The sequence below is a fragment of the Emys orbicularis genome (assembly GCF_028017835.1).
Source record: "Emys orbicularis isolate rEmyOrb1 chromosome 21 unlocalized genomic scaffold, rEmyOrb1.hap1 SUPER_21_unloc_1, whole genome shotgun sequence".
Lineage (NCBI taxonomy): Eukaryota > Metazoa > Chordata > Testudines > Emydidae > Emys > Emys orbicularis.
In genome coordinates, this window is record NW_027045151.1 from 624600 (window position 1) to 636952 (window position 12353).

Here is a 12353-nt window from a genome sequence, read left to right on the forward strand (position 1 = left end):
GGGATAAGGGCGTGTGATTGTTGCAGAGCCCTAGAAGGCAGGGGTGATGCCCGACACCCTGTCTCCCAGCAAATGATGGCCTGGGCCCCTCCTTTGCAAGGTGCCAACTGAAGGTGTTGGAGAACAAAGATCAGGTGGTCTCCTTGCCTAGGAAAGAGACAAAGGCTAGAAGAGGGGGTGGAGGGGGTTTCTGTTTGGAGCTGGCTGGGGAAATGGAGGGAGGCCCAGAACTGGGGTCTGGGCTCCCTACCTCCCAAGATGGATCTGACTGAGGGGTCCTGTTTCCTGTACCTATAAACTCTGTTTTGGGCTGTTCCTGTTGTCTAATAAACCTTCTGTGTTACCGGCTGGCTGAGAGTCCCAGTGAATCGCAGGAAGTGGGAGGTGCAGGGCCCCGACTCCCCCACACTCCATGACAGAACCTGACTCCCTAGCTCAGTGATATTGATTACGGTCCCACAAGTTGTCATGTTTCAGTGGGGAGTGATTGTCCCCTTCCCATTTGGATCTGAAGTGTCATGAGACAAAGAGAGAAACGATTGATGGCCATTGCTTCCCCATGAATCCCAGTCTGGCTGCCTTGCTGGACAAGAAGCATGGCCATCCTACGCAAGTGATGGTCACCCACGGGGGAAGGAATGTGTAAGACTCTGAGCTCAGGTTGCATGAATGTTGAGTTCTACTTCTCTGCTCTTGTTCGGCTCTTGTGGCTTATGGATTGGCACCACTTCTCTACCTCCTGCTCCTCTGAATGATTAGAAAGTGTGGAAATAGAGTCTGGGTGCTTTTTCTCATTGAGCAAACCTTCCCACAGAGGGGGAGGAGACTTTCTCCCACCTTTAGGGCAAAAGACCCGGAGATCAATGAACTCACAAGAAACGGATGGCACCTACGTTAGTGCAGAACACAACTTCACCCAGGGTTCCCGTGGAGGAAATGGGGAATAAGAGAAAACTAACACACGTGATCCAATTTTGCAGTCTTTGAACGTGTTGTCACCAGTGCAAATGGCATTAAAGATGAAGTGATTTATTACAGAGCAAGACACAGATTATGTGGTAGGTACACTCTCATGCAGGTTCTCAATGATAGTTATCTTGGGTTGTCTGTTCTTCGTTTGTTTTCAGGCCTATAAGAAAGGGTGGCTAATCCTGAAAAGTGTATTTGATGTCGTTTACTCTCTCTGGATTAAAGACTTCTGAAGTAAAACCTGACTCCAGAGGGGATGAGGTTGGGACATATGAGAACGAGCAGACAGTATATGAAAGTACAGACCCAGTATAGACTTCAATGATTTCAGATGGAATTGATTTTGATACACTTGAAAATCAACGTTCAATTAAGAGAAAAACAAATTGAGGAGACAAGCCGGGTAGCCTTTGACCCAGCTACACAGTAACAACCATTGAGTTCCCCACTTCGCAAAGCAAAGATGAGAACATCAGAACGGCCAGACTGGGTCAGACCAGAGGTCCATCTAGCCCAGGATCCTGTCTTCTGACAGTGGCCCATGCCAGGTGCCCCAGAGGGAATAAACAGAACAGGGAATCATCAAGTGATGCAGTCCCATCTCTCAGGAGATGTCGGTATTTAAAATGGCGATGGGTCCACGATGCTGGCTTTTCTGTTTATATAGCAACCAGTTATTTGGGTGGGTGCAAAGGTGCCTTTTCCTTTTAAGGAGGCCAGATTTTAGAGCACTGCTGTTTAACCCTCAGGCCAGGCTATGGAAAAAACCGCCCCATAAATGGCCTTGTGTTTCTTTTCCTTTTGATATTGTGGGGGTCCCACATCCACACTGCATGTGGTTTGCAACAACAGATAGTTTAAGGAAACAGCTGTTGCAAAGGCCAAGACTATAACAGGGTTCAAAAAAGAACTTGATAAGTTCCTGGAGGATCGGTCCATCAATGGCTATTAGCCAGGCTGGGCGGGGATGGTGTCCCTGGTCTGTTTGCCAGAAGCTGGGAATGGGCGACAGGGGATGGATCACTTGATGATTCCTTATTCTGTTCATTCCCTCTGGGGCACCTGCTATTGGCCACTGTCAGAAGACAGGACACTGGGCTAGATGGACCTTTGGTCTGACCCAGTCTGGCCGTTTTTATATTCTTATGCAGGGCTAAGCGGGACTTTTCCAAATTGACATTGGCCTGAAAATCATCGAGGATCAAGATGAAGGGAAAAGCAGAAGTCCTTTGCCTTTCAGGACAACACGCTCTGGAAGAGAGGATGACTTTTCTGGACCTCCGGACTCATCCTCTCTGTGGAAGGATGTCACAACATCAAAGACAGGCCAGGCCAGCTTTGACTAGAGTCTCTGTACCCGAAAAACCTCACGAGCCTGAAGCGCGGGGTCAGCTACCCCACGACCTAGATCCCCGACGGTAGCTCGAGCTCTGACTCCGGGCGCATCCAAAGAATCTGAGAGTCGCAGAGGTCCGGCCCTTTGTCATGATAGGCACTTACTGAACTTTTTTTTCCTATTTTTGGTCTTTTGTTTTTATTAACTGGGAGACAGCCCGGCTTTTCTGTTATATCGGCAGGCTCAGCGTGCGCATGCGTGTAAAAGCACCTGGAAAATCCATACCGGGAATGCTATAGAAAGAATAGTTACGCAAACCTAAGGGCTTTTTCACACCCCGCGAGCGACATAAGTTACATCGACTTAAGCCAGAGGTCCCCAAACTGTGGGACGCACCCCTGCTAGAGGAACATTCGGGGGGGGGGGGGTGTTGAAGGTCCGGGCCAGCCCCCTTGGGGCGGGGAGGGAGCACCACCCAGCCCCACCCCACTACCAGCTCTGCTCCGGCCCCGCCCCCAGCCATGGTCCTGGCTCCTGGCCCCGCGCCTGGCCCTGTCCCCAGCCTTGGCGCGGCTCCGCCCCCGGCTGCAAGCCCACCACGGCCCGGGTGCAGCTCCACTCCCACCCCCAGCCTCGGCCCCTGGCCACGGCTCCGTTCCCAGGTCCAGTCGCACCCCCAGACGCACCCCCAGCTGCGGCCCCTGTACTCCTGTCTGCGTCCTGCCCCCCGCCCCGGGAACCATGGCCCCACTCCTGGCCCCAACTCCGGGGAGGGGGCGAGAGGCACGGACAGGGGGAAGTGTAGGACTGATGAATGAAATTGTTTTTAATTGTTCACTTTATTAATGCAACTTCATAAGTAAAGTTTTATGAATGAAACAATATTCATTCATAAAACCGGTTACCCCAATAACTGGCTAAATAACAATTCAGATGCCTGTTAAGAGCCATAGCTGTTCAGTCAGCTGCCTCTGTAAGTTTCACTATCAATCCAATTCCTGCTTAAATCACTGAGACTTGCACTGTTTCAGTAGTGTAACTTCTGTTCACCATTTACTATATTTGTCTATATTGTAACTTCTGTTCACTATTTGCCATATTGTAATTCAAACCCCATTTTAAAATGCTTACTCCATTTTGTAAGGGCTTGCTGCAACCTTCATTTTTGCAAACCCTGGTGTAATCTTATTAGTTTAGTTTAAATGTGTGAATGAGGTATGTATGAGTGATGGAATCAACCTCCAGCCCCAGCCTGTCCTGATTAAATAGAGTTAAAACATCAACGGCTGAAGATGCAGACAAGAGCCCTAACAAAGTAAGAAGAATCCACCCTAAAAAGAAAAGGTACAATAGAAGGAAGATCAAAGCCCGGTCCCAGGCTGAAAGTCATGTCTGCAATTGATGGGTGATCAATCACCAAACCCAGAGGCAGCGTGACACAGCAAGACCTATAGACTCTGGATTCAAACTAAAGCCTACAAAAAGGATGGGTGAGATGGAAAACTTTGGGAGAAGGGTAACATTTTGCTGCCAACATGGAAGGGCATCGGTGCATTCCCAACAGAGACCCAGCTTGTCCTTGTGCCCGGCTTTCCTGGCCAGTTAGCCGCCACAAGCTACGAACCCAAGCTGCAAACTCAAGCCACAGACTCAAGCAGGACTGGTAACTATGCAGCAGCTGCAGAACATCTGATGGGTGTGTGTGTGTGTGTGTGTGTGTGTGTGTGTGTGTGTGTGTGTGTGTGTGTGTGTGTGTAGGTATTGGGTATAATGTGTGTGTATAAGAAATAAGTAGTAATAGGAATAAGTAGCCAAACAACGTTGTTTACTGTTATCTTTTATAGTATTATTATATTTACAATAAATGTGGCATCTTTGCCTTATCCCTCTTAATAAGATCCTGCTGGTTTTTATTCTATTGGTATAACATTTTGGTGGAGAATAGCGAAAGGGGGATTATTGGTATTTTTGCCTCACTTATTGTAAACCAATTTGTGTGCACACAACCGGCTCTACAGAGCACGGTTCTATTCTTGGTTAACCAAAACTGCTGGCCCCCGTGTGGGTAGCAGGAAAATAAAGAGCTCATAATATTTTTAACAAAAAACCTGCTGGCCTCCGTGAAGGTAGTAGGAAAAGTAAAATTGTTAACAAAACTGCTGGCCTCCGGGTAGGTAGCAGGAACACTGTTAACAAAACTGCTGGCCTCCGGGTAGGTAGCAGGAACATTGTTAGTTAATAAAACTGCTGGCCTCCGGGTAGGTAGCAGGAACATTATTAACAAAACTACTGGCCTCCGGGTAGGTAGCAGGAAAAGAAAGAAAAATCAAGGGCAGCAAGAGGGTCCCAGGGACCAGACAGTGCTGCTCGCTGAACAAGTTCTGTTAAACCAAACTCTGAAGGCTATAGGAGTTTGGGCAGCAAGAAAAGGTGCATACACCCTCAGTCGTAGCATGACTGAGCATAAGGGGAGAACTTAGGGTTTCTCGCTCTGCCCCTGGGAGGGGTTTTTATTTTTGGTGTATGAACCCTCGGTGGTAGAAGGCCGAGCAATACAGAGGGAAGCTTAGCGTCTCTCCCTCTGGCCCAGAGTGGGTTAAAAACATAAGATACAGATCTTGTTCTGTTAAACCAAACTCTGAAGGATATAGGAGTTTGGGCAGTGTAGTGTGGTTTATGTTTGTTTGTTTTTTTTTTTTTTTTTTTTGTAAGTAATATTGTGGTAATTTCACAATTTTGAAGAAAATGTTTAAGGAACGGAACCAGGAAGGGTGGGGGCTAGTTGGAAAGCCCACCCTCCTTGCTAAATTGGTAGTGGAACAAGGCTTGTGCCCATGGAAAGGAACTGTTTATTGGAAAAAGCAGGATCGGGCCCAGGCAAGCAACAGATAGAGAAACTGGAAAACAGGTTGGGTACAGAGAGTTAAAACAGCACTCTCAAATCTTACAGCAGCAGTAACATCAGGAGAAGAAACATTTAAGACCCCAGAAGGGGGCAGACCTTTGGGACCCCTCTGGAGATTGGGAAGGGGGATATTTGGGATATTTTGGTAAATTCCTCCTCCCAGGGCCAAAATGCTATTGAAACAGTTAACAACAGTGCCTGCTTCTGCCTCAGATCTCCAGGCCATGGCAAAATGGCTGGCGATTTTAAAACAGAATTTTTTTTCTAGATGAAGTGTTAACGCCCTTTTACTGAGAGAAAGGGAGGATTTACACTCACAAAAAATGCACCACTTAATTAGCATTTGTGCAGCCCCAAGTACCAAACACACTGTGGCAAAAACTAAGCAGGTTCTGCCATGGTGAAAGCACTGTGCTAATTTGTTTCCAAGCTTTTATCTTTCAGGCTCTAAACCAGAACATCAGGAGAGCTGGTACCAGCTGAAGAGTTATAAAATACCATGGTTATAGTGTCATGACAAAGTCTGTGTTCAGTGTTCTGTGTTGCATGTTCTGTGTCTGTCCCTAGTGGTGTCCTGTGCTAGCATTGGGTCCAGAGAGAGAGGGGATACTACACTAGACAGGGCAAATCTCTTTTCCTCTCTCTACTTCCCCCATGTCCATCCAATTTATCAATCACCACTTGTGTCCAAAGGACTTTGGTCCCCAGTGCATCAGGTTTATTTTTGTTTTTTGTTTTTTTTAGGTTCTCTAATAATCATTTTGTTGTTGATCTTTGTTATTGATACATTTGTATTGTTAGTTACATTTGCTTGTATTATTATTAATTCCACACTTTCCTCTATGCACTCTGGTTCTACTTCCCCAAGCCCTGAAGGGTAGTTTTTGGGCCCCCATAACCTGTAAGACCTTGGCCCATAATTGTAGGGCTCCATCTTTCAGGTCCCCAGAAACCTCTTGAGAACAACTGTTAAAAATAGGGATTCTGCAACATTTTAGCAACTAAATGTTAGTTTAAGTCCAAATCAGCTTAACTTTGCATAACAACTGTGGTACTCCTACAAAATCTTATTTGTTGTGTGTGCTTGGGCAGGTCCTGAGCTCAGTGACTTTTATTGTTTGATGGCTATTGCAGCATCAAACTTGGGCCTCATCTTGTTTGTCAATGTACCCAATTATTGTAATCATAATGGTTTTATTATATTCCCAATTATTATAATTATAATTGTTCGCATTTGTGTTTAGGTTCTATTGTAATGGTTTTAGTTATATTCACCTGGTTATAATTGTTTGGTTTGTTTGCAACAGATCACCTGTGCCCTACAATAACAACTGCAGAGTGTTGTAGGAGCAGCCCACCTGGTCAGCAGTTCTAAATATAATTTTTCATCCCATCATTGTCCTATTAGTAATCCTAACTGTTATGATGGTTCTGCCTTAAAACAATTACATAAAGTGTGACCCATTCAATACCCCTGGATTGAAGGGTCAAAAGGGGGACAATGTAGGACTGATGAATGAAATTGTTTTTAATTGTTCACTTTATTAATGCAACTTCATAAGTAAAGTTTTATGAATGAAACAATATTCATTCATAAAACCGGTTACCCCAATAACTGGCTAAATAACAATTCAGATGCCTGTTAAGAGCCATAGCTGTTCAGTCAGCTGCCTCTGTAAGTTTCACTATCAATCCAATTCCTGCTTAAATCACTGAGACTTGCACTGTTTCAGTAGTGTAACTTCTGTTCACCATTTACTATATTTGTCTATATTGTAACTTCTGTTCACTATTTGCCATATTGTAATTCAAACCCCATTTTAAAATGCTTACTCCATTTTGTAAGGGCTTGCTGCAACCTTCATTTTTGCAAACCCTGGTGTAATCTTATTAGTTTAGTTTAAATGTGTGAATGAGGGATGTATGAGTGATGGAATCAACCTCCAGCCCCAGCCTGTCCTGATTAAATAGAGTTAAAACATCAACGGCTGAAGATGCAGACAAGAGCCCTAACAAAGTAAGAAGAATCCACCCTAAAAAGAAAAGGTACAATAGAAGGAAGATCAAAGCCCGGTCCCAGGCTGAAAGTCATGTCTGCAATTGACGGGTGATCAATCACCAAACCCAGAGGCAGCGTGACACAGCAAGACCTATAGACTCTGGATTCAAACTAAAGCCTACAAAAAGGATGGGTGAGATGGAAAACTTTGGGAGAAGGGTAACATTTTGCTGCCAACATGGAAGGGCATCGGTGCATTCCCAACAGAGACCCAGCTCATCCTTGTGCCCGGCTTTCCTGGCCAGTTAGCCGCCACAAGCTACGAACCCAAGCTGCAAACTCAAGCCACAGACTCAAGCAGGACTGGTAACTATGCAGCAGCTGCAGAACATCTGATGGGTGTGTGTGTGTGTGTGTGTGTGTGTGTGTGTATAGGTATTGGGTATAATGTGTGTGTATAAGAAATAAGTAGTAATAGGAATAAGTAGCCAAACAACGTTGTTTACTGTTATCTTTTATAGTATTATTATATTTACAATAAATGTGGCATCTTTGCCTTATCCCTCTTAATAAGATCCTGCTGGTTTTTATTCTATTGGTATAACAGAAGAGGGGTGTGACCCTCAACATCTGGGGACCAGTGACTTAAGAGGTAGTTTAGAGAAGCCCTTAGTGGTCCCAAATCTCTGCCCTACGAAATGACTGAAGGTCTGAGCCTCATCTGAGAAAGCGTTCAAACGCTCTAAGTTGCTGGGTATAAACTGTATAAAATGTGTCAAGTCGCCGTAAGATCTGTATTTATATTGGTGCGTTGCTGGGGAGGGCAAGGAGAAGGGTTAGCAACACACGAGTGAACGCTGAGGCTATGTCTACACGGCACTTCTGTTGCTACAACTTTTGTTGGCTGGGGTGTGAAACACCCTCCCGACCAACATACGCTTTACTGACAAAAAGCACCGGTGTGGACAGCACTTTGTCGGCGGGAGACGCTTCCCCCAGCCCCCCGACACAGCTGGGAGTGGTTTGATTTTGCCGGCGGGAGAGCGCTCTCCTGCCGGCAAAGTCCGGCTCCACGGGAGAACTTACAGCGGCGCGGTAAGATACTCAGTGTAGACATTGCCTAAGGAAAAAAACAACGAAGAGTCCTTGTGGCACCTTAGAGACCAACAAATTTATTTGGGCATAAGCTTTCGTGGGCTAGAACCCACTTCATCAGATGCATGGAGTGAAAAATACAGTAAGCAATATATATATCACAGCGCATGAAAAGATGGGATTTGCCTTACCAAGTGTGTGTGGGGGGTCAGTGCTAACGAGGCCAATGCAATCAAGGTGGGCGTCGCCCATTCCCAACAGTTGAGAAGAAGGGGTGAGTCTCAGCAGAGGGAAATGACTTTTTGCAGTGACCCAGCTGTGACGGAGCAGGGAGTGGGGCGGATTGACCTGGGGATGTTGCGGGGGAGTTTTGCAGGTACTGTCTGCATTGGTGATGGGATATCAGGGGGTGGGTAGCGGGGTGGTCGCCCACTCCTGCCTGGAAGGGCTTAAGACAGCCCTGGAAAGGGCTGGGGCAGGGGGAAAAGCGGGGCTGATTGGGGAAACAGCCTCAGCTGTGGCCACGCCCCAAACAGACCCAGCTGGCCCCATAAAGGCCACAAGGACTCCTCGTTGTTTTTGCGGATACAGACTAACACGGCTGCCACTCTGAAACCTAAAGCCTAAGGAAGAAGCTTTAATTGGCTTTGAGGCGGTTTAAATGCAAGCACTAATTTGGTTTCCGTATTGAGATATTCAGCCCGCCACAGCTGGTTTGTAGTGCCTAGGTAGAGATCACTGATTAGAGTTTATAACTAAATACGCAAGGCTGCCCTTTGGGTTCCTGTTTTAGATTTTATCAGGGTTGATTTTCTCTTGTATTAATCTGACGACTTGACTTAATTGACGGCTGGATTCCAAAGCAATCTCACGGTTCACGCTTCGATGTACGACTTTGACCTTAAACTGTGTGCCGGTGTAATTTAACCCTTCGTGTGTATGGCAGATTAGCCGTCGTGATGTGGGCGCTTGATTTTATTTGTTCACCATTTGAATAAAATGTCTAAAACGGATAATTGAGTCTTGTTTCTTTGAATAAGCAACACGGGCCAGGCCCACAGAGAATTAACACCATCCAAATTAACCATTCGGCACTAACAGAGGACTAGCTGCAGGCACCTATCTCAGCTCCGGCTGCACCCCGTGGGGCTCAGAGCATCAAAAGGGAAGCTAAACTCCCCACCCAGGGAGTGTGGGTGGGGCCAGTGTGGTTGAGGGAGGTGATCAGAGGGTGTCTCTGAGTAGCGGGGGTGGGAGTGGGTTCCGCCCCTGTCTGGATTAGGCTCAGTGCCTGGTCAGGCCCATCTGAGGCTGGGGACTCAGGTTTGAAGGGCTGTAAGCGGAGGTGAAAAGCTTGTATGGTGGGGGGTCAGCCGAGTAAATGTATGTGTGTTAACGGGGAAGTTCTGAAAGAGGGCAAGGTTAAGGTTATGTGGGAAACCTTAACGGGGTATTTCACGAGCATGAATTTGGCTGAAGCTGAGGTTCTGGCCCAATATCCCACCAGGCAACTTGAACTCTGCACTGACATTTTTTTGCCCTTTAATGCAAGGAGGGGAGGCACTGGCTGCCCACTAGACATTAACCAGCTAACAAGGTTGACTCCAGGGCTAAACAATTAGCAAGAAAACAGTAATACTACCCATCAACAAGGACTCCTTTCAAGCAAACCATATAACACCTATCTTCACCGGAGCAGCAAAGTGACTCAAAGCCATTCCTTCCGCTTAGGAAGTGCTAAAGGATCTCCCCCCCCCCCCCCCGCCTAAGGGGAAGATCTACAGGACCCGAAAACCAACTGATTACGGGAGACAACTAATGTAATAACAGGAACAGGAGTGAGGTCACAGGGCTAAATGAAGGGAACCTGACGGGGACACCGAGCAGAGAACCCCGGACAGCGCCCACTGCTCCTCAAAGGCGTCAAGGGAGCCAGTGGACGCCGCCCAGAGGAACTCTGCCCGGATACGTGAACGGACAGATGATCGGAAACAGGCCCCACAGTCACAGGAACCTCCATCGGCCAACCTCCTCTCCCTGGTTTTTAGGGTGACCAGATGTCCCGATTTTATAGGGACAGTCCCGATTTTTGGGTCTTTTTCTTATATAGGCTCCTATTAACCCCCACCCCCATCCCGATTTTTCACATTTGCTGTCTGGACACCCTACTGGTTTTATAGATGGCCAGTTTAGCCAGGGCCAAGAGGAAGTTGACCAGGAGGTCCCGTGACTTTGTGGGGCCACGGATAGGGAGTGCGTCAATAAGAAGGTGAGGGGAAAAGTGTAACCAAAAACGCAACATAATGTCGGTGAGGAGCCGGTGTAGGGGCTGCAACCTGGCGCACTCCAAGTAAACGTGAGCCAGGGTTTCCCTCACGCCGCAGAAAGGACAGGTGTCTGGGACAGGGGTAAACCACACCAAGTACACGCCCGTGCTCACGGCCCCATGAAGGAGCCGCCAGCAGATATCCCCGGCGGGCCTTGGGACCAGGGTGGAGTATAGGCTGGCCCACCGGGGCGTCTCACCCTCTAGAGGTGGTAGGAGGTCCTGCCATTTTGTGTCGGGGAGGGACATGAAGGTGAGGAAGTGAAGGGTGTGGAGCACGAGCGTGTAGAGATGTTTCCTTGGCGCGGTCTGGAAACGAACCGGCTGCAAGTCGTGCAGCCGGCTCACGGAGAAGGGGCGGGGGGGCCGGTTGGGTCCACGGGGCAGGGGCGTAATGAAAAGGTCCGGAGGGCCTGGGGTGGAGGGTGGGCGGGGCTCGCCCTCGTGCAGGACCCGGTCGAGGTAGGCCCGAGCAGCGGGTGGCAAAGCGGCCCTCACCTCCTGAAGTACGCGCCGGGGAGTACAAGGCCTGGAGAGCCCCATGCGCCGAGCGAGCAACAGGGGATCCAGACAGTCTCCCCGGTCGTAGTCCAGGAGGTCTCCGACTCTGGTGACTTCTGCCAGGACCAACCTCCGGCGCACCGCGGGGGACTCCGCCACCTGCACACGGAGCTGGGGGTTGTGTAGCAGGGGCTCCGCGAGGAGATCTGCCCCCACGGTGGCCGCCACGGACCTGGTCGTTGAAAACAGTTTCCAGGTCCGGAGGAGGTCCTGGTAGAAGACCGGCAGCCCGGAGAGGTCTCGCGGAAGACCTCTCGGATCGAGATAAAAGAGCTGCTGGTCCTATCGGAGCCCTCGGAAGTGGCGCAGGAAGGCGTGCGCCAGTACTCTCCACGCCGGACTACCTGCACCATAAAGGAGCCTCTGCAGGGCCTGGAGGCGGAAGACCTGGACCTGAGTGCGTAAGCACTTCAGACCCTGCCCTCCCTCCTCCAGGGGCAGGTGCAGAACCCCTGCAGAGACCCAGTGCAGTCCTGGCCAAAAGCATTCCAGAACCACCGTCCGGTGGTCGGCCAGGAAGCCCGGGGCCGGGGTTGAGCCGGTACCAGAGCATGGACAGGACTAGTTGATTGAGTACCAGTGCCCTCCCTTGAAGGGAGAGGCACCGGAGTAGCCCTGTCCATTTCCGGAGCCGCTCCACCACCCTGCCCTGTAAACAGTGCCAGTTCTCTGACGGAGACGGATGCGTGGCAGAAAGGTAAACGCCGAGATAGAGCAGCGGACCTGCACTCCACCAGATGGCCTGAAGCACAGGTGGGAGGGAGCTCGCCTGCCACCCGGCCCCGACCACCAGGCCAGAGCTCTTGACCCAGTTGACCCGGGTGGAGGAGGTTGCCGAGTACACGGCCTGGCAGGCCTCCACCCGCACCAAGTCGCCCGGGTCCTGGACCACGAGGAGCACATCGTCGGCATACGCCAACAGGACCAGCCGCAGCTCCGGCTCCCGAAGCACCAACCCCGTCAACCTCCTGCGAAGGAGACAGAGGAAGGGCTCGATCGCCAGAACGTACAGCTGGCCCGAGAGGGGGCACCCCTGCCGCACTCCCTGCCCGAAGCTGACCGGCTCGGTCAGGGTCCAGTTGAGCCTGACCAGACACTCTGCGGAAGCGTACAGCACCTGGAGAAAACCCACAAACTGGGGCCCGAAGCCTAACGCTTGCAG